The 26,912-nt window shown below is 41.9% G+C and overlaps 1 protein-coding gene across 1 annotated transcript in view; it reads left to right on the top strand.

The window, feature by feature from the left end:
• Positions 1-917: 917 nt before the first annotated feature.
• TRPC4 (transient receptor potential cation channel subfamily C member 4) overlaps positions 918-26,912 on the top strand; it is a 161,685-nt gene continuing 135,690 nt past the window's right edge. Inside the window, exon 1 of the mRNA XM_063333196.1 lies at positions 918-1,437. The gene's annotated coding sequence lies outside the window, so the exon portion shown is untranslated. The remainder of the gene's footprint in view (positions 1,438-26,912) is intronic.

Genomic DNA, 26,912 nt, shown 5'->3' with positions numbered 1-26,912 from the left:
CTCAAAAGAAAATAATAAAAAAAAAAAAGAAAGAGAAAGGAAGAGATCTGTCTGTCTTGTGCCTTCTCAGCATCTCTGTCTCTGCACATTGTGCCTTTTTCTTACCATTGCTAAGCTCGTGCATTTAAGTTCTGTCCTAATTTTTTTAAGGAAAGGAAAAGTAAAGCGAGGAGATGGTGTCTGGCCTCATTCCCTCCGCTCCTCTATCACGAATCTTGGCTGCCGCTCGGTCCCGCACAGCCTGCCGTTAAGGTCCAGGCCGGCCTGACCCAGCTGCACCGGGCGAGGCTGGGGCAGCATAAGGGCACGGACCCCCCTCGCCGGACCGGACCAGCCCAGCCCAGCCTGAGCCCCGGCTGGGCGCTGAGGCACCGGCGGAGCCTCCGCCGCGGCCCGGGAAGGAGCATCCCGAAAGCTGCCGAGACCGAATCTCGGCTGACGGGCTCGGAGCACGCTGTGAGAGGCTCCCGCGGAGGCGGACTCACAGAACCGCCACTGCGGCTGCACGGAGCCTTTTAGGTATTTCCCAGCTGCAGAGGGACGTAGAAAGAAACTTTCTCTGGAGCCGACCGCCGCTCGTCGGTGTAATTTGTCTTCGGGCGGCCCGGCGCCGTGCACCTTCCCGGCTCACGGACGAGCCCAGCTCTAGCCGGGCGTCCTCTCGCTCCTGCCCCCCCCGCACCCCCCCGGGGAGACACCCGGGCGAGCGCTGAGCAGCGAAAACGCCCGCGCAGGGGCAGGGCGGTGCGCGGAGCCCCGCGGAGGCGCAGTGCGCGGCGCGGCCGCGGGGGGGCGCGGGCGGCGCGGGAGCGGCGCGCAGGGGGCGGCGGAGCGAGGGGAGCGGCGCGGCCGCGGGGGGCCGGCGAGGGCGGCGGGAGGGGGCCGGCTGGAGGCAAACCTTCCCGGCGGCCGGGGAGGGAGCGCATCGGCGAGGACGGACGAACCGCTGCGTTTGTCCCCTCTGCCGCTCTTTTTGGCTTTATTTCGGTGTGTTCCCTCCCTCCCCGCGCCGCGCAGCCTGCGCTCCGGAGGGAACCGTCGCATCGGAAGGAGGTGTTACTTTTTACAGCCAGCATGAGGCTCCCCGAGGGAATCGGGAGATGCCGCACTGAGCAACCGGGGAAGGCTCTGCCTCTCATCTGTTGCACCGGAGCCCGGCGGCAGGCGCGGTCCCCCCGGCGGGAGGTGATGGACACCCGCTAACTCATTGAGCGTCTGTCCGAGAGCGTCTGCAGGTGTGGCAAACATGAAGAAAATAAAGTAAAAAATGGGGGAAAGTGGCTGAGACGGACGAGAGCCCGTGAAATAAAACGAACACCTTTTAAAGGGATTTAATTTCCAAAAGGGATTGAAAGGGGTACTACTTCCAAGGGAAAATGTGACCTGTTAAAACTGTTGAAGGAAGATGCCGGCTGTCAACGCATGCACCTAAATCAAGTAAGTTCTCGTCAACTCTGATGTATTCTCTTTCTGAATCTTTAATTACCTTCTTAGCTTTTTTTTTTTTTTTTTTAAAAAAAAGGTGTTTAGGACGGTCTGAAGTAACTTTTGCGCCGACACAGGCATAGAGCGACATCGTGTACCTCCTTGGTCACAACCCAGAGGAGCATTTAAGGTGCTTTTCTTTCCCTAGTACGTAATAAATGTGGTTGTTTGTTTTGGTGTTGGTTTTTTTTTTTTTTCCACTCGCAGCCTCCGCCGTGCGGAGCGGCGTCCCTGGGTGGCGGGGTGAAGCGGGACACCTGCGGGACGGCGGAGGGTCCGGGGGAGGGAGCGGGCAGGGGACCGGCTCCCTGGCGGCACGGCCGGGCAGGAGGCTCCGCATCTGCCATCCGCTGCCGGGGGGGAGCCCCGCCGGGCCGCCCCCTCCACCCGCCGCCGCTGCCCGCCCGGACGGGGCTGCGGGCAAGGGGGAAGGCGGGTGGGAGGAGGGTACGGTGAAACGAGCCGTGGGGCGGCTGGTGGAGAAGATAAAGTGGGCGGTGGGATTCATCCCTGCCGTAGGTTTGCACTTGCCGAGGTCCTGGCTGTAGGGGCGATCGGACAGAAGCCATAGTCCGGCTGGAAAGAAGCAGCTGATGCTCTGGAGGCTTGAACGTGGACAGAAAATCACGCTCTGCGGAGGGGCAGAACTGCGAAATTCGCTGCAATTGGCAAAACCCGCAGCCTTGTTAATATAATATTCCCCTGTTTTTACGAGAAAATGTCGTTTATGCACTTTTGTTTTACTGGACTCAAGTGAGAGATTTGCTGTTAGCATGGCAACCAAAATTTATATTTCTCTAAGCGTGCCTCGTAAGTGAGACGGCTCTTCCAACGCTAAAGCACCTTTTAGGCAGAAGTAAATAAAAACACTTTCCCGCCTGTGTTTTTCTTCCAGAGAATGAGTACCCCTCGAAAAAATGAATGAAAAAAATGATAAAACAGAGACTGCACCTTGCTTTCACCTGAGAAAGAAATACTTCTTTTTGTAAGAATCAGTGCACGTATAGATTTCCTGTAGAATACAGTATATATACAATGGGTAATAGTTTATTTTAAGTCCTACACACTAAACTAAATGCCAACATTGCAGCACCTTTAAATCCAATCTACTTGAAAATTCAAATTTAATTGTACTGCAGTGACATAGCACGTTTCAGTGTTTATGTTAGTTTCTCCAAAGCCCAGACCTGGATAGCTTAGCCAGGTAATCTATGCAAACATACAGATTTTTCCATAATTTAACTTCATTCACATAAGGAAGAGTTTTATGTACAGTCAGAGAAGCCAGGCACCGGAGTGAGACTACTTTAGAGCTGTCTTAGAATGGCAGAAATTACAGACATACGAAGACCTGAGTTTATACCCCTTTTTCAGGCAAGACTCAGGAATAGGCTTTGTCCTTTAATATCAAAACAGCTGACACTCTTATGGCACAGTTTGGTTTTCTTTTGGTGTTGCCTTCTATACTGAAGAACCTTGGTTTTGCCTGCAGAAGGATGGGGCTCTTTACTATAGTTTTTCTTTTTTTTGTTGTTCAGACTTCGGAACAGAGGAGACTGTATTTGGAAACAGCAAAACAAAAATATGTCTGTCTTTAAAATTCAACTTCAGCCACTTATTCTGACTCTATATATAGTAGTCATTGCCCTTAAAATAGCTCCAGAAAGAAATTCCATTTCTTCTTATCTCATCTTATTTAGAGCCAAATACTGCTAGTTGAAATTTAAGTCAGTTGAGGTCACTACAGATGTGGTATAATTTTGCTTTATCTTCTTGAGTATGCCTGCTGAAAATACTGGGTCCCGAGCAATGTGGCACCGCTCTTGGTGAACTTGGATTTGCATTACTTGAGTGTGGAGAGCCCATCGAGTATATATTGGAGGACACATGTAGAGAAAACTATTAAGGGATTATCTTTCACCTTTGTCTGTGTGTGTATATCACCTCACTTAAATGACAAGTAAAAATGAGCGTGATGTCTCCTCCCAACACCTGAGACCTGTCTCCGTGCCAGTACACTGTTTAATCTGCCAGCTTTTTCTGGGATGTGATTCATTGGAGTGAGGAGGCAAAATCAACAGGGAAAATCCTGTGTAGCATTTCTGCCTGCCTCTGGTGATTCTGGTAATCAGTGCTAAAAGGGACTGAATTCCTTTTGAAAATGATGACTAAGTCACCATGACTTGTCTTACGGAAAGGCAACGCAGAAGCAGGAAGAAAAGATTCTGTTATAACCTGTTTCAAGAAAGAGCAGACAATAGGAAGCATTGCTCTGTTCAAACACTTAATGGCTTTATGAGTGTCAGATTTACCATTGGCTTTTCTATTCAAATTTAAGATGTTGGGTTATATTCAGGTTACTTTATCCAATATTTTATTGGATATTTATTTTATCCAATATTTTAAACTACTGAAAGCAGGTTGAAGGTAAAACTTTGTCTATAAATCAATTTATAATATAAATCCATCACCAAGTTTTGGAACAACAAACAAAATCCCAGCAACCATCTCTTTTAGAAGCCCTGAATCCACTGAGGAAGACAAAAGACAGACTTGCCCTTACTCTGACTTTAAGTAGTGTAGCATAGGATTAGTAAAACACCAGCAACAATGGTGCCAGGATCCTCATGTCCACTGGGATTGGTTGCTGCAAAACAAATTCACCTGCCTAAATACATACTAATAATCATAGTTTTTTTAATAGAGAACACAGAGGAAGGCTGAGAAAATTAAGTCTTTTGTAGCAGATATCCATGCAGAAATCCTTCATAGGTGCATTAGCTTTCAGTCAATAGAATTTGAAACTGTGAAAAGAGGAACATCTGGAAATTAGACATAATTGCTTTGCACCAGTGAAGTTTTCAAAGAAATAAAGGTTTTTAGTGTGCCACACAGACAAAAGTAACAAATAAATGAAAATTATTTATTGTAGCAGATTTTTCGTAGAGTTGTGGGTTGATATTTTTTTCTCCCTTCAAACTTCTGTTTTGGTTTGAATTCTCAAAGTACTTCTGCCACTTTTTTACAACCACTTATTTCTAATTTAGAAAGTGACTGGTGTGAGACAAAAACTGAAAAAAACTAGGATAAAATTACCTTTTTTACAGCTAAGATATTTTTCAGCAAATGTGGGCTGAAGTGGGACAGGAAAAATTCCTTAAATTTGAGTGAATTTTACATATGTCTAAGAGTATGAACGAGTCAAACCTAACTTCTAAAGTCTATGACAGCTTCTGCAATTGCTTGGTCACTGAGCCTGTGCTCAATACACCCATCTGAAAAGCTTATCACATGTCTGTGCATGTCAGATGAACCATTTGAATGTTATGATAATAATATTATCTGGTATATTGTGCCATGGGTAGAGAGTGGAACAGTAGATGGAGACAGCCTTTTCCCCAGGAGGCAAAGGCCCTCATCCACCGCTGGTGCATGGACAGTTAGTGAGTGGTCAAGGCCTGTGGTGGTGCCCCTGAGCCTAGCTCAGCTGGTTTTCCGTTAGCATTTGCCTGACACGCTATTGTTGGTGGGTTTTTTTTTGTTTTTTTGGTGTTGGGTTGTTTTTTTTGTTTTCATAGAATCAGAGAATGTTTGGGGTTGGAAGGGACCTTAAAGATCATCTAGTTCCAACCCCCCTGCCATGGGCAGGGACACCTCCCACTAGACCAGGCTGCTCAAAGCCTCACCCGGCCTGGTCTTGAACACTTGCAGGGATGGGGCAGCCACAACCTCTCTGTGCAACTTGTTCCACCACCTCACAGTAAAGAATTTCTTCCTAATATCCAATCTGAATCTACTTTCTTTCAGTCTGAAACCGTTACCCCTCATCCTATCATTACACTCCCTGATAAAGAGTCCTTGCCCAGCTTTCCTGTAGGCCCCCTTTAGGTACTCAAAGGCTGCAATAAGGTCTCCCCGGAGCCTTCTCTTCTCCAGGATGAACAACGGCAACTTTCTCAGCCTGTCAAGGTTGATTCCTTCTGATTCCTTCCTTTTAAGTGATTCCTTCTGATACCAGTTTTAAGGACCAAAAATACCTCCTTCCTTGGCTCAGAGAATTGTAAAGCTCATGCCATCTGCATTCGCACCTCTAAGACCAGGCTGGAAAAACAGATACTAGGGTCCTCATGTCCTCGTACCAGTTAGTCATGCAAGGTGCAGTTCAGTTGGCTTAAGGTATCTTCTCTGACTGTCAACTGCCTGTCTAGGAGGGCGGCAGTCTCTTATAGGTCTTGTAGCATACAGGCCAGCCTTTTGTGGCTACATCTGATACCCTAAACTGACACGGAATACTTATTTGTCAGCTATTGAGGTGAATCTGTACCATTCTTTCTTCTTTTCCTGGAAGGAGAAAGGCAGAAGCAGAGAGTGAACCATCCTCTGTATTTTGTCATCTCTTTTATAGCAGAACAAGCGTCCTCCAGAGCCGCCTATCTCATTGCTAACTATGCAGCACGACCTGAGACAAGAAACCCGCCTTAAGCTATGTTTGCTGAATCCCAGCTGTGCAGAGGGGGATGTGGTTGTGCAGCATAAAGGTTAAATAAGCACAGAGGGCAGTAGTGAGATGCAGGGCAAGTGGTTGCTATAGTATGGCTAAAATACACATTTTTTTTAAAGAAGCTATGCATACACATGCACGCACACACACCAAGCTGCTGTGCTAACTTTGAAACAATCTGTAAATAGCATGAACTTACAACTGCCTGTTGGTTTTTTGCTTCTGGGGGTCTGCCAGCTACCACCCCTGCAATCCAATTTCTTTACACAGGATTCTTCAAAACATATAGTCTTATGCAAACTGTCAATAACTACCTAAAACATTTGTCACTTTTCAGCTCAGGTGACTGGTTCTCATGTCCATCAGAGAGAGGCAGCAGCTGCCAAAGAGCCAACAATTTTCTTATTGAAGGCCAAGTAGAGGGGATGATGATTAACTCAGGCCATAAAGCATGAGAGGAGCATTAATACAACTCTGTATCTAGCCCAGAAGTTGGTCTGGCCTGAGAGCTTTGTTGGTCCTTACCAGATGTGGGCGACATTACTGCAGTAGACTCCATGAGGGATCGACTGATAATTTGAGTTTCTCACTTTAACCGTCATTTAATGAAAGTACCCTCTCACATCACAGGAATTAGCAGTCCTAGGAAAATCAATGCACTCCTGTGTTCATTAGTTTAACGAACCAGCTTTTGCCTGTGTTCCTTCTGTGTTGCCCTAAATCAGGGGAAGAATACTAAAGGGTTCTATTTTGAAGATGAAAACTGCAGTATTCCCTAGCATACAGATGTCTTGAGCAGATTAGCAGGTTGGTGTCAGATCTGAGAGTACTGGACTTAGAAGAGAGTACCAAATTTACTACCAACAAAAATTTCATTGTCTTCTATATTTAATTTTTTTTTTCCTAAAAATCAATGTACTATAAATTTAGTTTGTATTTTATTTCATGCATTGATTTGCTACTATAATTTCCATTATAAAAAGTGGAACAGGCAAATTTACTTTTTCAGTAGAGGAACAGACAATAGGATTGTAGCAGAAGATACAGGGTCATATAATGTCTGGTTTAAGATTACCCCCAGTATATTTGTATATAGTAATTTATGTCAAAAACATTTTTACTGACAAATCTTGAAAAAGCTCTAAAAAGGGATTTTTGCACCAAAGGTCAGGTTCTTTTCACCCAGCCACCACAAATTTGATTGCCAGTTGTAAACCAACCATCTGTGTTCCTTTCTGGAGAGAGACAGAAACCTCCAGTGGACATACTAGTCCATCGAATTCATACACCTGACACTGAGTGGGAGGAATCACTCTCTGCAGGTATTTATGGTTCCTGATTGCTGTTGGATTTCACACAGCTGAAGTAACGCAAGATGAATCTCACCCTAGCGGTATCAAAAAATAAGAAAACTTATTCAGAGGGGACAGAAAATAGACATCTGTTCTCTTCCAAGGTATCTCAAGGTCCTGTTGACCTTCATGGTATTGATGGAGATGTGGTAACAATGACTAGGTGACTGCAACATAATGCAAATATCCTGTTGTCTGTTCCCATAATTTTTAAGAGTTTGTGGTTGGATTGGTTAGCTGAAATACAGCTTGTAGCTGTGCCAAGGGAAACAGGAGTGTCAACTGGACCCTTGTAAAAGAACACCCAGTTCTGGGTGCTCACATCCCGCCTCCTGCGAGTGCAAGATGTCTCTCTTCCGGAGAGAACACGCTGCATCTGCGGAGCGAGGGAAAGCGAGCACAGATTCTCTTCAGATGCTCTCAGACATTGCCATCTCCACAATGTACCTTTGTCTACTGAATACATAATTACAACAGAAATTATCTTTCAGTGATGACATACTTGTTTTAATCTCTGTTCATGTGGAAATGTTCGTTATTATCAAAACACTTCAAAATAAATCCCTTCTGCTGCGCTTCAGCACTGACTGCTACGTACAGCCTGCCTATTTTCCGCTGGAAAATAACTAAAATATCCCATTTGTGTTTTGCTTATACTGACAACATTTTGGTTTAGATTGGGAGAGATGTTTGCCTTTCATTTTTGATGGTAATCACTTTTAGCGATTAGAGCAGCAGTCAATCTCTTGAACTTGTTTATGCTGGCATGGTGAGTTTGTTTTTCAAATTGGATGCGCTCTATATTGCATTTGTACCTGCAACACCATCAGTTTCAAAAACATATGCTTTCCCTATGGGGCCTTTAACTATCTACCAGATACCATGCAGAAGGAATTTTGGCCATGTATAAAACCAAAACCAAGTTGCCTACAGAACAGTCGTCTAATTTGCCTCAAGCCTCTTAGCTACAAAACTGTCATTCAAAAGGCAGTAACCGCTTGTCTTTGAATTCATCTAGACACCTTAACGTCAGACCCGTGAGTCAAAGCTAGTCTCTATGGCTTTCAGAAGGAACCTAGTAACTTTGTAGGGTGATTCATGTGACCTATCTTGAAGGAAACTAATTGCCCTCTGCAGGGGGTGCATTTCTTCCCATTGGTAATAAAGGAAGATTGGGATGACGAACCAGCCTTGGATGTCAAGTGTTTTGGATTCCTAGGTTAGTGAATATGAATCTCGCCTTTATTTTTCCAATGTTTTAAATGGAAGTACTTCATAGTGCCACATAATGATTAATAAAGCTTCCTAAGTCTAATATGAAGACTACGCTATACTAATTTTTTAAAACCGATTAGGAACCTGGCGTCTACAGCACAGAGATTACATGTTGCAAATTGATGGCATAGGTAGGTGTTTGTACGTAGGTATTTTTACTAAGTCCTGTGCTATAACTATCCTTGTATTTTCTTCTGAAAGGCATCAGGCTTAGTACAGGGCAATTGCAAAATAATATTTTGGTCTGCCCACTTACATAAAAATATTTTATTCATGGTTGTTTAACTTAGTGATATTAACTTTAAGCATATTTGTTTATGCACTGAGGCCAGTTGTACCAAATATTGACGTGATTTGAGATTATTACATTTATTGCTGTGGTGTCTTTGCATAGAACTAAACTTCCACATAACTCTTTTTTTTTTCTTTTCTTTTTTTTGGTTGAGGATTTGCTTCTTCCACAATACTTAAAATGAGCACGGGTTTGAATGTGCTTTCTTTTGAGTGTGACTGTCCACAGGGGAGGGATGCAGGGGATGATCAGTGAGCTGGGTTGCATTTCAGTGGTCGGGCAGTAGGCCAGCCTCAGAGCTGCACCGACTTACTGAACTAACTGACATCATGCACTGGCTTTTGTAGGGATGGGTCAGGATAAAAGGATTTCTCACTCATCCCCAGAGTGCTTCCTCTTCACACACTTCCTAGAAACCACCCTCATTTTGCTACTGCTTCTGCTGGGTTTAGGCCACGTGGGAGCTTTATTCCATCTGAAGAATTCCTTTGGGTTAACTGCAGACAGGATCCAGGTTTTTAGATCTTTATAAATTAAAAAAAAAAAAAAATCCATTGCATAAGATAGGATCTGGGTGTACGCCTTCAATCCTTTCTGTCGTTTCATTTTGTTAAGCGAGCATTACTCTCATAACAGGCTATTTCCTTGCTTAGCACCTTCAGTGAAGCACCACAGTGTTTTACCAATGTCTTCTTACTGATGTGCATTCACCCTTGTCCCTTATTAAGGTCAGATTCCCACTCGCAGTATGTTAAGTCCAGAAATTGTAGGTGAGCTCTTGGTGGCACTGAAGAGGATTTCATTTGGCTTTGGAGTTATGAAGCACCAGAGTCCCTGGGGAAGAGCCAACCACCTAACCCTGAGGAGAGGTTTCAGCCAGAAGTACCCATGTGTGAGTCTGCAGGTCTGTCTGATGTGTAAAGGAACTCATTAGCTGGTCAGTCCTCAAAACTTCCGTGGTTCTTCAGGGCACTGCTAGTAATACCCAACAAGCGAGTAATTTAGCACAGCGTATCTACCTTGTACTACCCAAAGCCCACATGTCAGGGTCCTTATTTTCAGGAAGACTCATTGATGGTTAATAATTGTCCTCAGTGATAATATACAACCAGGCTTCTCTTAAAACCAAGGTTTTGCTGACTTTGGGCAAGGGCATGAGTGTGACTTTGAGGTGGAGAGAAATAAGTTGACATTTCAAGCCAAAACCGGACAAAACAGTACGTGTTTTCATTTCAAAGCAGTCATATAAATGAGGGACAATGAAGACCATGACTCTGTGGAGAGACAGTAAGTGCATTCAAATAGGTCAGCTCATGCTCATATTCTCCATGATATTCCCATTGACAGCTAGATAATAGGCATCTTGCAAGGCTTGATTTCTTTCTGGAAACGTAGTGGTTTGGTAGACAAGTATACTGGGGCAAAATGACACTTTAGTCATCTTATTCCATTACTGTTTTCTTGCCTAATTGCCTATTTACTGTTATTTTAACACTCTTTTCTTTAACCCTTTCCTGAAAAAAAAACCTACAATAAAAATTACCTAGAACAATCAACAACTCAAAATAGCAAAGCTTTATGGTCAACACATGATGGAATTCATTTTGAAGAAATAAGATGCTACCTGTGTTCTGTAATTTAACCTTAATTGAAGAAAGTATACAAACATAAAGAAGTCTTGGTGTTCTGCTGAAAGTAAGGCTTCGGAGGGTGCTTCTTGTTAAGCATTAACTTCATTCCTCTCCTTGGTGTGAGACATTTGCCTGAATCCAGGTTTAAGGAGTATAATTAGAAAATTCAGGTGAACGTTTTATATACGATAGCAAAGAAAAATATCAATACTACACAAATTCGTATAGAAAATCCAGCATCACGTTAGCAATTTTACACATGACAGAATGATATTAAAGATGCTTCTGCTATGCATGTTTGCCTTCTCCTTTGGAAGTGTTACTTTGGTTCACAGAGATGCAACTCATTATTTAATTTTTTTTTTCCATTCCTTATCATAGCTGTCTAAGAAAACGTGGTTTTATTACATAGGTAGCTGTCATTTAACAAGCCGATCTTATAGCCAAGGATGCCATGTTCAAAAACACTTTCAGCAGATTTTGCATATCGTAAAGCTTCCTAAAATCCCACAAGCTGCCTGCTTTTCGATTTATTTGCGTACTTACTTGTTTTAGATTCTGCAACTGTGTGTGCTCTTTGGGCTTAGAGAAATATGAAGATCACAGGTGTATTTAAAATGATGGTAATGGTCCAAGTAATTTGAAATTCTAGCACCCTGATGTGAAATTTTACAAAATACAAAATGAAACAATTGTGCCTTCTCATCAATCATACATGCATTGGTTCAGATGGAAGATGTAATTTTGAAAATTTGCCCCCTTGGTTCCAAGAGAATTATAATGCTCTGGCAGCTTCTTGTTTCTTCTCAATAATTCAGCAGTTTATGAAAAATATATTGTGTCTCCTTCTCCACTCTGATGCAGTCAATGCAGTTAAAACTTGTGGAGAATCTAGTCCAAAATCTTGCTGCTGTTGAGTATTTTAGAAAAATATGTAGGCCTAAAACATTAATCTATTTGCCATTATTGCCATGGTTGCAAGCTGCATCTGCTCTGTGTCATGTTGGGATGGCTCTCAATCATTTTCTTCATTCTCTATCTAAATATTTTTTTCTGTTGCAGTTCACAGACTTATATATTGAATCTTTTCGTGGAGGGAAGCACTGAATTTTTGCTTTAAGTATAATGCTATAGTTGACAAGGACTAAAATCTCACTGCATCTCATTATAAGAATTCCTGCATCTTTCTGTTGCTGGGGAATGTGCTGTAAGAATGAAAATTAAGTAGACAATGACACATGTAATTTTTAAACCAAACCTCTTTTTTAATAGTTTGTAAAACATTCAGGAACCATTCTGAGCAGTTTTTTATAGAATTGACAGAAAACTGATTGCCTTTTCAAGATTATAGCACATCAAAGCAAAGAAGTCAGTCTTGAAAGTTGCTATTATAAGCAGAACTCTAGTGTACTATTACATATTCAGTATGTTCAAGCTGTTACTCATCCTTCCAGTAGATCACGTATATATTGCCCTCTACATCAGTGACCAGCTAGAATTGATGAAGCTCCACATGGGGAAGGACGATGAGATGGTTCAGAGTGCATGGGTTAAGATTAGAGGGAAGACAGGGGAAGGTGGTGTTACAGTAGGGGTCTGCTACAGACCACCTGACCAGCAGAGCCAAGCAGATGAGGCCCTCCATAGGCAGACAGAAGTGGCTTCATGTTCACAAGCCCTGGTCCTCGTGGGGGATTTCAACCACCCTGACATCTGCTGGAAGGACAACACAGCAAGGCACCAGCAATCCAGGATGTTCCTGGAATGCATAGATGACAACTTCCTCCTCCAAATGGCAGAGGAACCAACAAGAAAAGGTGCTGTGCCGGACCTCGTTCTCGCCAACAGGGAAGGGCTGGTGACCATCATGAGGCTCAGGGATAACCTTGGCTGCAGTGACCACGAAGTGACAGAATTTAAGATCCTCAGGGCAACTAGGAGGATATATTCCAAGTTTACGACCGTGGACTTTAGGCATGCAGATTTGATCACTTCAGGGATCTGCAGGCCAAAGTGCCATGGGACAAGACTCTAGAGGGAAGGGGGACCCAGGACAGCTGGTCAGTATTCAAAGATCACCTTCTCCGTGTCCAGGAGCAAACTATACTGACAAAGAGGAAGGCAGGAAAGAATGCTAGGAGCCCTGCCTGGATGAACAGGGAGCTCCTGGACACACTGTCACACAAAAAGAAACTTTACAAGGAGTGGAAGAAAGGACAGCTAGAATGGGGGGCATATAAGGAAGCTGTCCGAGCAGCAGGAGACCTGGTGAGAAAAGCTAAAGCTCAGTTAGAATTAAATCTAGCCATTGAGATCAAGGGAAACAGCAAAAATTTCTATAGGTACATTAATGGTAAGAAGACGACTAGGGAAGCTGTGGGCCCCCTCAGAAAGGGAACGGGGGAGCTGGTGACGAGTGATATGGAGAAGGCCGAGGTTCTCAACGACTTCTTTTCCTCAGTCTTCACTGGCAAGGGCTCCAGCCACACCCCCGGAGTCACGGAAGACAATGGCAGGGCGTGGACAGAACTGCCCATCATAAGTGAAGATCAGGTTCATGACCATCTCATGAACCCGAAAGTGCACAAGTCCATGGGACCTGATGGGATACACCCACGGGTACTGAGGGAACTCGCAGATGAGGTTGCTAAACCATTCTCTGTTATATTCCAAAAGTCATGGCAGTCTGGTGAAGTCCCCACTGACTGGAAAAGGGGAAACATAATCCCCATTTTGAAAAAGGGAAAGAAGGAGGAACCAGGGAACTATAGGCCAGTCAGTCTCACCTCCGTGCCTGGTAAGATTATGGAGCAGATCCTCCTGGAGGCACTGCTGAGGCAGAAGAATAACAAAGAGGTGACTGGGTACAATCAACACGGCTTCACCAAGGGCAAATCATGCCTGACAAACCTGGTGGCCTTCTATGAGAAAGTCACAACATCAATAGACAAGGGGAGAGCAACTGACGTGATTTACCTGGACCTAAGCAAAGCCTTTGACACTGTCCCGCATGACATCCTGGTCTCCAAGCTGATAAAATATGGGTTTGATGGACTGACAATTCAGTGGATAAAGACCTGGCTTGATGGCCGCACCCAAAGAGTGGCTGTCAATGGGTCCATGTCCAAGTGGAGGCCAGTGACAAGTGGAGTCCCTCAAGGATCAGTACTGGGACCGGTCTTGTTTAACATCTTCATCAGCAACATGGACAGTGGCATAGAGTGCACCCTCAGCAAGTTTGCCGATGACACCAAGCTGTGTGGGGCAGCTGACATGCTGGAGGGAAGGGATGCCATCCAGAGGGACCTTGACAAGCTGGAGAGGTGGGCCCATGCCAACCTCATGAAGTTCAACAAGACCAAGTGCAAGGTCCTCCATCTGGGTCGGGGCAATCCCAAGCGCCAATATAGGCTGGGCAGTGACTGGCTTGAGAGCAGCCCTGAAGCAAAGGACTTGGGGGTGCTGGTGGACAAGAGGCTCAACGTGAGCCGTCAGTGTGCACTAGCAGCCCAGAAAGCCAATCGTATCCTGGGCTGCATCAGGAGAAGCGTGGCCAGCAGGTCGAGGGAGGTGATTCTCCCCCTCTACTCCACTCTTGTGAGACCCCACCTGGAGTACTGCATCCAATTCTGGAGCCCCTACTACAAGAAAGATATGGACGTGCTGGAATGCATCCAGAGGATGATCAGAAGGCTGGAGCACCTCTTCTATGAGGACAGACTGAGAGAACTGGGGTTGTTTGGTCTGGAGAAAAGAAGGCTCCGAGGAGACCTTATAGTGGCCTACCAGTATCTTAAAGGGGCCTATAAGAAAGCTGATGAGGGACTTTTTAAGATGTTGGGTAATGGTAGGACTAGAGGGAATGGATTAAAACTAGAGATGGGTCGATTCAGACTGGACGTTAGGAAGAAGTTCTTCACCATGAGGGTGGTGAGACACTGGAACAGGTTGCCCAGAGGGGTGATGGAAGCCCCATCCCTCGAAGTTTTTAAGGCCAGGCTGGACGGGGCTCTGAGCAACCTGATCTAGTGGGAGATGTCCCTGCCCATGGCAGGGGGGTTGGAACTAGATGATCTTTAAGGTCCCTTCCAACCCTAACAATTCTATGATTCTGTGATTCTATGATTTCATTGAACATCAGGTAACACAGTTTTGTTTTAACATTTTATCTTCTTATGTCAACTGTGAAACCAGGTGTTGCGTTATGAAGGAATCATCAAATTTTTTGTTCCGTTGCCTCTACTTTGCTTAATGTCTCGTGACATCTCAATAACTCTTCTGAGTGATAGCTCAAAACGCGGCAGTGGAGCTGATTTTCAGTGTGGGCATTCCACTACCAGATTTTATACAAAAGGTAAATAATTCTGTTTATATTTTGATAATTTTGAAGGAAATAATAGTGTCTACATCCATAATCTGAAAGATTTACAGATGCACAAATTGTACTGTGCCCAAATAATGCTTATAGATATTTATGGTTTTGTGTGTATGTATGTGTGTACATATAACACACATATCTTTATATACACACATAACAGAAGAACACATATATATATTTACATAACTAGAGATATTTATGTGCAGTATGTGACCGAGAGACATTAAAGTTAATTTCTGCACTGGTGAGTGCAAGAGAAGAGCTATCCGGAGGTCAGGAATACAGCCCATTAAACGGTCTGTCTGTGTGCATACACACAGTTGTCTGTATTTCATTGGCTGGGAACATTTACCTCTCTCTGCACTTGCTTATATGATTTAAATGTTTGAGTCCAGTTCTTGGCCAAGTATGGCTTCTTTGCCACCCCAAACAAATAAGAGCTGTGAATTTAACTACAATGGCAACCTACCAGGACACGGAAGATTTGTAGCCGTCCAGAGGCTGTTCCTTTCCTCACGAGTTTAGAAACTCGCAGGAGGTGGAGGCTTCTTTAACAGCCAGCAGCTTCTGGGCATGGAGCTGACAGCTCTGACACTCTGCTGACTTGGACACAGCTCCTGCTAGGGAATTTTTTTCCTAAGTCTGGTAGCAAATACGGCTTGACTAGGACTGAGCCAGTATCTTTCACTTTGTTTATTATCCAGACGGATTTTTTTTTGTAAACTTTTATGTAGAAATAATAACTTTTCCATTTTAAAACGCAGCAGTATATTAATCATTTTCATGTGACTCTAACGATACCATTTTTAACTGTTTGATCTTTAGCTGAACGGCCCATGGCAGCTGTCAGGGAAAGCTTCTGAAAAGAGGCAGGATACTCTTGTGCTGGGCTGCTTCAGAATTTCCTCAGAAACCTGCTTCTAAGTGTAGAAACCACAGTGGCCATGATATAAAAAGAAAATGTAGTTGATCCTTCGGGATCCTGCTGGTTGTTTCACAAGGAGTCATGGCAGCGGCAGGAGCCTGGGAGCTGGTTGTGTTTTGTGATCTCTTGCGCTCGAGTGTAAGATCTGTTACGAGAACAGAGGAGGAAGACACAGGCACAGTGAAAAGGCAGATTTTACAGTAAGTGGTGTATATCATCTAAGCCAATCTGGAAAATACCAGCCTGGCCCAGCAGTTCCATCCCCCTGTGACATGCGCCTGAATATGGCCCTTGTCGATTGGTTCACAAAAACAGTTACTTGAAATATCTGATAAATTACCTTCATTGACATAAACAGGAAACACATAACCAATATTCCACCTTCTTGCCTTAAATCTCTTGATCATCTCTGTACTCACCTATCTACAAAACACTGAGCCAGCAGCCCCTTTTTTGCCTGGACCTGTGGAGTAGCTGCACAGGGCATCTGAGTGTAAGGGAACTGGAGGGGACAAAGCCAGCTAATCCCTTTGACTTCTCTAGATAACGGTGTGTGAGTTAGTCACAAACTGGCCCTTAGAAATTACTTTTCAGATCTTGATCTTATGTGCTTAAAAAAATACTTTAAATTTTTCAGAATCATGGCAGAGAAAGGTCAAATGACTTCTGACTCATTAATCGTTAATACCTACAGACTGCAGATAATTTATCTAGTTCCTTTGAGTGTTAGCTAATAACTTATGCAGTGGAACTTGTAACTTCCCAGATCAAGTAAGGGTAAGTGCTAATACCAAGACAAAATTAAGAAAATGCAAAGATTTGACTTGGATTTCCAGGTCAGAAATGAAGATGATTGATAGCCAAAAGTTGTACACAAAATAGGTTTGATAGTTCAAGTGAAGTCTGTGGCAGCCGTTCTGAAGAACATAGCTGAAGCACAGATTCATTTTTGCTGAGTGCCATAAAGCAGTCTCTTTTCTTCATTGATTGGTTGATAGGTTTTCACAGACATGTTTTCACAGTTCTAATATTCTACTGCTTATGTCCTTGTTGTTTATAATCATGCATTCCTCATATATTCCATTTTTAATAATTATAATTATTTTGCTGTGTCATACCAAAAAAAAACAACCCGAGGTCTGTCCCAGTGTCCCAGGAACACAGACACACCTGAAGGCATTGGGATTCCTCCTCTATCTGTCTAAACTTTGAATGCCAATGTGAAGAAACTGAATAGCCCTCTTCAGGGGCTAATCATTATCTTCAAATATACTAATGGCTAAAAAAGCCTCTGAAAGTCCTTTACAGAATGAGAAATCCTGAGTGATCTTAGGTTAAAATCTCTAAGCTTCTGGCAATTAATCTGTTCCTGATCAGAGGGCTGAAGTGGCAAAGAGTGACAACTGCAAGTCTCATCTCTCCCATTTTCCTCTGCTGCCTGTCTGTGTTTCAGTAGTGGTCAGAAACACAACTGAATCGAAATAGGTAAGTACAGGCACCCCCAAGTTTCCTATAATGCTAAAAAACAAGAAGAGGGCATTTCCAGTATGTCTGTATCATGTTTTATTTAACAAAAAAAGAAAGAAAGGAAAGAAGTTGCTACAGGATTACAGGTGTAAAATGGATTAGAGATGGGAACAGAAAGCAATAGTAATTAAGACCAATTTAAAAGAAGGTTTAACAGCTGTTCAATTCCAAAAGATTAAGAGACTGTTTAAATAAAACACACAGAATAGGAGGAAGCACACCAGGGAATAGACAAATACTGAAGAGATTCTAAAGAGGTTTTAAGAGTAGATAAAACCATGGTTTACTGAAGAGGGAAGAGATGGCTTGAAGTAGAAGATTAAAAAATTGAGCGGTACAGTAAAGCCAGATCACAGCGAGCCAAAAAGCTAAGAAAAGCACTTGCCCTGTCATTTGCTAGTGTAGATGACTGAAATGGGTAGTAGTAGTTTGAGAAATAGTAGGTTTTAGGATATACAATAACCAGAACTATTGAACTGCATTTGTAGTGAAGCAGTACTGTTGTATTTATACACATGTACGTCTTCATTGCTTTCTGACCTACAGTACCTGGAACATTTAAACAGAAAACCTACATTAATGAGTTAATTTATCATTTCCTTACCCCCAGTTCTACAAAGATTTATTCCGTCCATTATAAGTGATCCCCTACCTGGCTAAGTCAAAGTTTTCTTTGCCACTGACTTCAGCTGTGATATTACTTGAACTACTTAGTAGGCATAATGCCTCTGATATTTCAGTAGTAGTCAAGATTGAAAGATACTACAGGTGGTGGGACAAACTGGCTTACTGGAGTGTTGGCAGTAGAGGATGGAACGTTTTACCATATACCATCTTGGAAATTTCACATGAAAGAAATCAAAGGGTATATGAAAATGTAGTTAAAATTGCCTGGAAAAGCAGAAAGAAAACAAAATACGATAATACCACTGGAGCCTTAAAACATTATCTGAGTGACACCAAAAGTCAGCTATGTAGTATCATGGATGTAATTGCTCAACTGTAGCAGCCCTGGCAGCTTTTGAGAGTCAAATGAATCATGTATTTGGATGATACAAAGTTCTTAATTGTATTTAGTTCTCAAAAATGTTCTCTAGCTGTTGAATAAGAACTATCACAGACCAAGATCTACATCGAGTGTTGGCAGTCAAGTAGGAGAGACTCCAAACAAAGAAAGAGTTGTAACAGATCTCTTAAAATGAATATGCTCTACTTGAACAGATAGATGAAGCTGGGCAATGGAAACAATCCTTTATTTCAAATAAAATCAATTGGAAGTGACAGACTCCCATTTCACGTGTCAGCCGATCTTGATAATTCGTGTTTTTCAAAGGGCTGTAAAACTGGTGTTGTTACTTTCTCTAGAAATAAGTGTTGATTTCTAAGTATAGGGTATGTAAATCTCATTACTTGTGCAAAATAACACAGTGAACTCATAATCTGTGGTGGATTAAAACCTGGAAGATAATAGCTGAAATGAAAAAAATAACCCCTGTTGAAGTTAATGGAAGTTTTTCAACTAACTTTAATACAATCACAGCCTTACTGCCTCCATCTGAATTGTTTTAAGTCTAACAGCTTGTGTTTGACAGTGGCAAAAAGCATATTTCTAGACAGGAGCCCAGTAACAGAGGAAGCATATACCGTCATTTGTTGTAATACTCTCCCAGACTCCAGCCACTTTCAGTGCACAGTCTTTCTTTGCCAGATACGGTTACTCTGTGTTCTGTAATCCTCTGCAGGTTTTTGTTTCATTAACTCATCTGGTCTCCTTTGTAACCCATATACACTTTTAGCATCTTCCCAGTCCTTCAGCAATGAATTCCACAAGTAACTGCCTGAAGACTCATCAGCTCTTGTTTTTCTTGAACCTGACTCCTACTGCCTTAGTTTGATTGTTCCTGGATCTCGTACCTGAAAAGCCAGTGAACAGTTAATCCACGTCTGTCCTCTTCTTGACACCCATAATTACACAGACCTGTATTACACTTTCCATCTGTCATTCTTTTACAAAGTGAAGATTTGTAACTTAGTCATTCTACTTCTGGAAGCTCTTCTGTAAGTTTAATCATTCTGCTGCCCTTCTCTTAATGTTTTCAGGTGCTACTGCCTCCTTTTTTGACATAAGGAGCCTAGAAATGCATGCTTAATCATTTGTGCCACTCTGAAACTAAAGAGACATACATTTCCATAGTATGAGTGAAGCAAATTCTGATTGACAGGAAATGGGCATATTAATTAGCGAAAATTCATCTTATCTTTTGGAAACCATGACTCCAAATTCTTTGCCTTGCCCCTTGTTATAAAAGAAGAGTTACAGAATACTTTCTTTTTCCTGAAGCCAACTTGGCAGAGGTAGCCGAGACATGTGGGAATATAACTGGTCATGACTCATTTAGGCTTAGACAAGAAAGGAAGATTTATAAAATATCTTCTGTTTTGTTTATGAAAGTCTATTTCAATGCTAAGAGCATAACTTCTATTCTTCTATTTGAAATAAAGATCAAACAGCTTTGTAAAACCTGAATCATTATCTTCTGGAGATGCTTCCTAATACTAGTAATCAGTCCTTTTAATTCCTGTACATGTGTTAAAATTCTGCTTATTACTCACTGTAGCATATGGATCTAATGCAAATTGTACAAGAACTTTCATTATTCACTTGAACTTTCACTGGTTTTGCACTCTAATGATTCTCTGCCCAGTTGAACTAGTCATTTTGAGTTTGGTAAAAACAGATCTCAGTCAGACTTGTGGAACTGTGGAATTTAAGAGAATAGGAGTTTACTGAGTCATTTAATACTAAAAATAAGAGCAGGGAGACTACCCACTGAGCCATTCATAATCCACCGTTCTTTTCCGTCTTTTGCACTCTAATTACAGGTATCACAAAGTTCCAATCCTTATTTTTCTTCAGACTTGAAGTGTAAAATTTCAGTGTATGTATTTCTCTTCAAGACATCCCAGGAAAATAAAGCAGAGATCCTTTAACAAAAAGTTAACAGCTCCTTTGTTTTTCCAGTTTGTTTGTTGAAGGGAAAGGAGTCATCATTCAATCTCATTTCTCTCACATCTACCTGGAAGAGCAGAGGGGCAGAATCACCTCCCTTGCCCTGCTGGCCACACTTCTTATGGTGCAGCCCAGGATGCGGTTGGCTTTCTGGGCTGTGAGCGCACATTGCCAGCTCTTAACGAGCTTCTCATCAACCAACATCCCCAAGTCCTTCTCCTCAGGGCTGCTCTCAGTCCATTCTCTGACCAGCCTGTATTTGTGCTTGAGATTGCCCTGAACCAGGTGCAGGACCTTGCACTTGGCCTAGTTGAACTTCATGAGGTTCGCACAGGAATTCCCTAACACCACAAGGTGTTGTCTTCGTTATTGTATATATGAACAGCTGAAGTAGAGGGAATGCTGAGTAGGCAAAAGCCACACAGAAGGCCCATGGCTGAACCATTTCCAAACTGAGGAACCATTTACCTTGGAAGTGTTTCCCTGTCTACCTTTCCCATCCTGACTTATAATCAATTTTTAATTAAACACAATACAAAAGCAGTATATCATGCATATCTTTGGCAGAGCATTAGGGATGATAATCTTGTAGTTCAGAAATGCCACAAAGTCTGTTACTCAAGTCACTGATACATAATCTGAATAAAGCACTTGTGCTTTTAATTTTGTTGTGTTGCTGGGTTCTTTCCTCAGCAACTGCATCACAAAGCTTTTTCTGCTTTTGATGTGTTTTGATCTGGGATTCAGATATTCACTTGATTCCAGCAGCGCCCAGCGTCTTGATCTTGTTGACATAGATCACACTGTTTGACAACATTTCTCCATGCAAACCCTTGGGACATCACGCATTTGCATTACTCTCTCAGAAAGAAAAAGGCTCAGCCGGCAATGGCTCAGTTCAACTTTTGCTGAAAATCTTGACAGGGTTACAGAACACCGCAGATAAGGTTTAGTCATATTTGACTAAAGGAAACAAAAAAGATGAAAATAGAAATGAAATGGTGACACGTACAGCATCCTTGAGGTCCCTCAGTTTTCTCTCTTGGGCATCAATGATGAATAATCCTTACTGTTATAGGTGGCCAACTCTGGTTATGGGACCCAGGGGATTCAACCTGATGGATGGGAGGCTGCAGTTACATGTCCCCAGGTCCAACCTGTTGCCATGCTGAGCGTGTATTCCCAAAAGACACATATGTCCGTGTGGGCACATACATGCACAGAACATGGCTGGCCACACAGGTCAACCCAAGCAGAACACAATGCCTTTACCAGCATTTGCACCCAGCACTCCCATAAACATGAACACTACGGAATGTCTGATCCTGTTCCTCCTCTGTATACCAATCCCTCGGGTTGCTGGCATTAAGTGTAGCCAGTAGCTGGTCCCAGGTCCCCTGGTTTCCCCTAGTTGCTGGCACCTGCACCTATAAGCCCCTTAAGCTCACTGTCCCACTCTGTGTGCTGGTACTCAGACCTCTTCCTGTACTTGCCTGCTAGCCAGCTTGAAGTTTGCTAGCATTCAGTCCCACCCACTCAGAGCAGAGAGCACACCTACACAGAAGATGGTAAAAATAGGATTTAGTGAGAAGATGGGGCAGACTGTGGTGATCAAGTGCAGGGCTCAGTCAGACAAGTGCACTGACCAGCAACCCATCTAAACTTGACCAGCCCCTTTTATCCCATTGTCTCTTTATTTTCCAGTATTTATTTCTTCCCAATCCATTGTGATCCCTTCTTTTCCCTGCTTTTGATCATTCCTTGTAACTTTCCTCTAATAACTTCTGCATGTTCCCCACGGCCCTTCCCCCCCTGAACATCCCATAATAAGTTCTACACAATCCCAACAACTTCTTCCCTCTGCATCTCACAAGAAGTCCTTTACCCTGTAGGCAATAACCGTCCCTAGTTGGCATGGCTTTTCTGGGTAGAGTGTTCTGCCTTGACTCTTCTGGGGGCTTTTCATGCCCCACAGCGATTGAATTATTCCGCTTTGAAGATCTTGGAAAGCAGCCAGGTGCAGGCGCTGCCTTTGCATCATGTGGGCTATTGGCTTTCCTGCACCTGACATGGTTCCTTTGGTCCTCATGGGTCACTGTGTTTTCTGCAATTGTCCTTTAATCAGACAATCTAACACATAGTGTCTTCATGGTTAAACTACTGAATGAGCCAGTTTGTGAGTAGCCATCCTAGTGGACAATTGCACCTTTTTAGTTCTCTATGACTAAAGTCCTAAATTCCCACCACATTTGTACCTCATTTGAATTTGTACCACATTTGAATAAAATCAGCTCACTAGAACTGGACAATGAGACAGCAAATCGCCATTCGGGGAAAGGCAAACTGAAAGAATGCAAAGCACAGCAAAATTTCTAGATTTTGTCCTTTTCACTTTGTGCTGATGCCACTGGCCTTCTGATGGTACTGGCTACACACATCGTACTCTGTTGCTTTCTTCACTGTGTTGTGAAACAAAAGTGCTACTAGAACATACCCAGCTGTTTCTCAGTAGTTTTGGGGTAGGCAAATAAGTAGCTCTGTACTGTACCTCAGTGTAGAAGTGATACTGTTTTCTTTCAGTGTACATTTTAGTGAGAGCTAATAGTGTACTCTTCAGCTTCCTCGACAGAAGATAATACGTGCATCATTCCTACTCTAGATTAACTTTTTTGTAGCTTAATGTGTTATCTTCCCTGATCCAATCAGGCAATTTAAACTGTGCTAGTGCCACTGATGCATCCAAGACTATTAGGTATTTTATAAAATCCTAGTTTACCTGGAAGAGTCTGTTAGGTTCCAGATCTTTGCTTTCTCCTCTAGTGAATGTAAGTTGCTTGGAAAGAATGTTGCTGCTTCATTGTTTAAAATCTCTGTGATCTTTCATTAAAATTCATCCTTCCTACTGTGATGATACCTACACACTCCAGCTAGGGCTCTGCTGAGCCCCAGACTAATCTAATGCTTGGACCACTAAACTCATGATACTAGTTTAAAAATAACACTCCCCATGTATGATCTTAATGTCTCTACAATTAAGAGCTCTCAATTCTGATTAATCAGTTTCTCCCTTTTCTTCTTGATGTCATTCTGCTTATCTGCAATGGTCCAAAGCAGATGTTGTTTACCCTGAAGAATCATATTTCCTAATGGCACAGTTATTATTAACAATAGCACATTATAAGACAGTAATAAGACGCATTATAATCAGTCAGTGATTGGCTATATTTTATCTAATTTTACAAAGATGAATAAAGAAATAGACATCCAAAATTTTAATTATTCATTGGTGTAAAATAAAAACTTAGCATATTTCCATTTTAAGGCTGATTGGGATGAAAAGTATTTATGCACACATTGTGGAGGCAATTATCAACAGAAATTATTATCTTGTGTATGAGGATTAAGATAAATGTGTTGTCCTGAGAACTGAGAGTGAGTCATAGAGAAGCAGGGGAAGGGAGAAGCCCTATCAGCCAGCCCAGAAAGACCTCTCTGTTCTGTCAGCACTGCTGGGAGTGTAGCTAATGAAGGAACAAACTGCAAAGGCAGACATTGGAAATATATTCCCAAGCAGGGCATCTGTATCTTGCAGTTGCCAAGTGTGGTCTGTTTATACGCATCATAAATGTTAAAGCTATGACTAGAAGAGAAAAAGAAGGAAGATGGGAGGACAAAACAGCAAGAGTCGTAGCAGTAGCAGAATATGGTAGTAAGTCATCCTTCCTGAAATGGAGTGCTTATGTTATGGGAGATGAGCTTGTACTTCATTCTTATCAACAGCTATGCACTTGCAAGGTGTAGCTAATAACTACTGCCTTGGAAAAAATGATCATCCTTTATAAAGGGAGATAAAAATTGCAGATGACTATAGCTAAAATGTTCATTTCACTTAGCTGACTGTAAGAAGAAAAAATACCTGAAAAAAAGAGTACCCATTTGGATTTTTCATAGTGCTTTTAGTGTGCAGTAGGAAAAGTTAAGAATGAAAAGACAATATATATAAAAAATATTGCTAGTGGTTACTTCCAAACCAGAGACTGCACTAGACTTATAGCAGTGAACTGTATAATAAACACTGTAGTACGTGGGTGGTGCTACTTCTGCCATTCATATAGGGTAAATACTGTTTCACTTTTGCTTAAGAAAGAATACTTTAAATTGCAAAATAAATTTCATAGTATAACAAAGCAGTGAACTTTTAGAAATGGTACTATATTTTGTTGTTTGTTCTTTAAGGCTAGAGAAACTAACATTAAAAGATAACTTTTTTGGTACAAAACTTCTAGACTTTTCAGCCTAAGATATATGTAAATATGCAGAAAAAAATTGCATGTGGTGAAAAAACCTTAAAGATATATACATCTTTATTTGAAAATAATCACATCTATCAGCTTGTTCACATCTATCTTGTTCACCTGTACACACCTGCAAATGACAGTTAATTTTTTCCTAAATAACTACCTAAGGAAAGTACTGCTCCTTGAAATTGGTAGCATCCAAATAGTTTGAGAGAAGAGATTAACTTTGTGTCAAGCTTCCTTTTATTAACAATTTTTACAGAAAAATGGTGTTTTTCTTGCACAGAGAGAGTCACCTTTTGATAACTCTTATTATATCTGAACATTTTAACTTAATATTTAGAAGTTGTTTCAAACATTTAATAAGACAAGAGCAGCTGTTCTGTAATTTTGAAAATCTCTATGTGCTGGGTGAAGCAAAAATGAAGTAACCACATAAATTTTATAACATTTTTTGTTTAATTATCCCAAAGTAGTGAGGCATGTACAACTAACACACAATACACACACATGTACGCAGTGTCTCAACAATTCAGTCACTTAAGAACAAAATACTGTCTTATAAAGTGGGTGCTCCTCTCACTTTTTCTCAGTCTCAGTGGGTGGACTCACTTGAGCACAAACATTCATAACTGAACAGAAGCTTCAAACTTTGATAACTTCATTTCAGGCCGGTCTCTGCTGTGAAAACTGTAACAAAGAACCTCATCTGTGGCACGCAAAAGATGAGAGGAAAGCATTGTGGGGAACAGAGCAAACAAAGACATTTAAATACCTGCAACTGTGTGGACATTTACCCATGTATTCAAGTATCGGATTATGGCATAGCGAGTGCCAGACAGTCTCCAAAATTCTTCCTGTGATATTGATCCAAAGATTTCTCCTGTCTCAGGCAGTCCAATGTTTTTTTGCCAGTAGGAGTCTATGTGTCACATGAAAGTTCCCCAGATGCTGCAATGATCAGTTGATAGTGGAGGGTGAACATTTGCAAAGTACTCTATGATGTAAAAGAAAGAAAAAAACCCTATATATTTAATTTCCAGCTTTCCTAACCATCACATAGACATAAACATGTGATGGGTATTTCTGATCTGATCTGATATCAGGCAAGACTGCTGGTGCAATTTTGATTGCCTTTAATAAGATGAAATTGTTTTAATCTGGTGATACTTTTTTTTTTTTGGTCAGGAGGTTATTTTCTCACTACTATTTGCACAAATTATGATGATCTTAGTTCAGTTCAGTTCAGTTTCCGTGAAAATCAGGCATGACAGTGTTTAAAACTAGTCCTTCACGGACACTACTGACTATATAAGCTAGGCTTATTTAAGAAGGAACAGAGGCAATGCCAATTGACCACAAGAAGTATATTTACAAAAAGCATGCCTCCTACTATACCTGTGTTGCTAATGACAGTTGTTTATCTAAAATAGTCATAAAACACTCTTGATTATGGTGATTCCTCCTCCTTTCCTTGACTATGCTTACAATTAAAAAGTTTTCTGCTGATGTCACAGCTAAATTGAAATGAATAAATCAAAAACAGAATAAAAGTGAAGAAAATGCATGTAAGTAGGTTTTAATAAAAAAGGTATTTTTAAAGTAATTGCTATCCTGTACATAAACCTTTTGCAAGCAGGCTGAGAGCAGCAAATGGAGATTGTTAGAAACTTTCTGCTGTGCTGTCACGAGGATATGGTGTCTTTCATTGTGGAGGCTTTCTCTTTTTGAGTATAAAAGGAATTTTAAAGTATACTAATTTTAGTATATATGATTTCTAGAGCTCTTAACATTATTATTTTTTTGAAAATGGGTAGAAACAGTGGTTTTGTGCCAATCTAGTATGCCTGTGTGCATTTTGGATGCATGTACAGGTAGGTCTAATAACTTCATCTCAAATCCATTCTAATTCATGAATTTTAACTTCATTTTTGGTTTTGAATCAGGTCAATTTTCAGTTTCTTCATTAAGTTCAGTAAGGGCAGTATTGGACATTCTTTCCCCAGCAGGAATGACAATAACAGCTCTTCTGTATGCAGCACTTGTCCCCAGTAAATCAGTTTTACAATCCTAATTTTGTGAGTCACTGGGTGACATGACTCACCCAATCTCACCCAACAGTATCTTCAATTCCAGCCCGATGCTTTGCTCACCAGGTAACTGAAGTACAGCTATTCTGAAATCTTTTGTTCCCCTTCCTAAGAGTCTCTCCTAAGCACATTATATAAGCACGATCAG

Source organism: Chroicocephalus ridibundus, chromosome 1 (assembly GCF_963924245.1).
Source record: "Chroicocephalus ridibundus chromosome 1, bChrRid1.1, whole genome shotgun sequence".
NCBI lineage: Eukaryota > Metazoa > Chordata > Aves > Charadriiformes > Laridae > Chroicocephalus > Chroicocephalus ridibundus.
The sequence above is the reverse complement of the archived record's forward strand: the minus strand, read 5'-3'. Positions and strand labels throughout refer to the sequence as shown.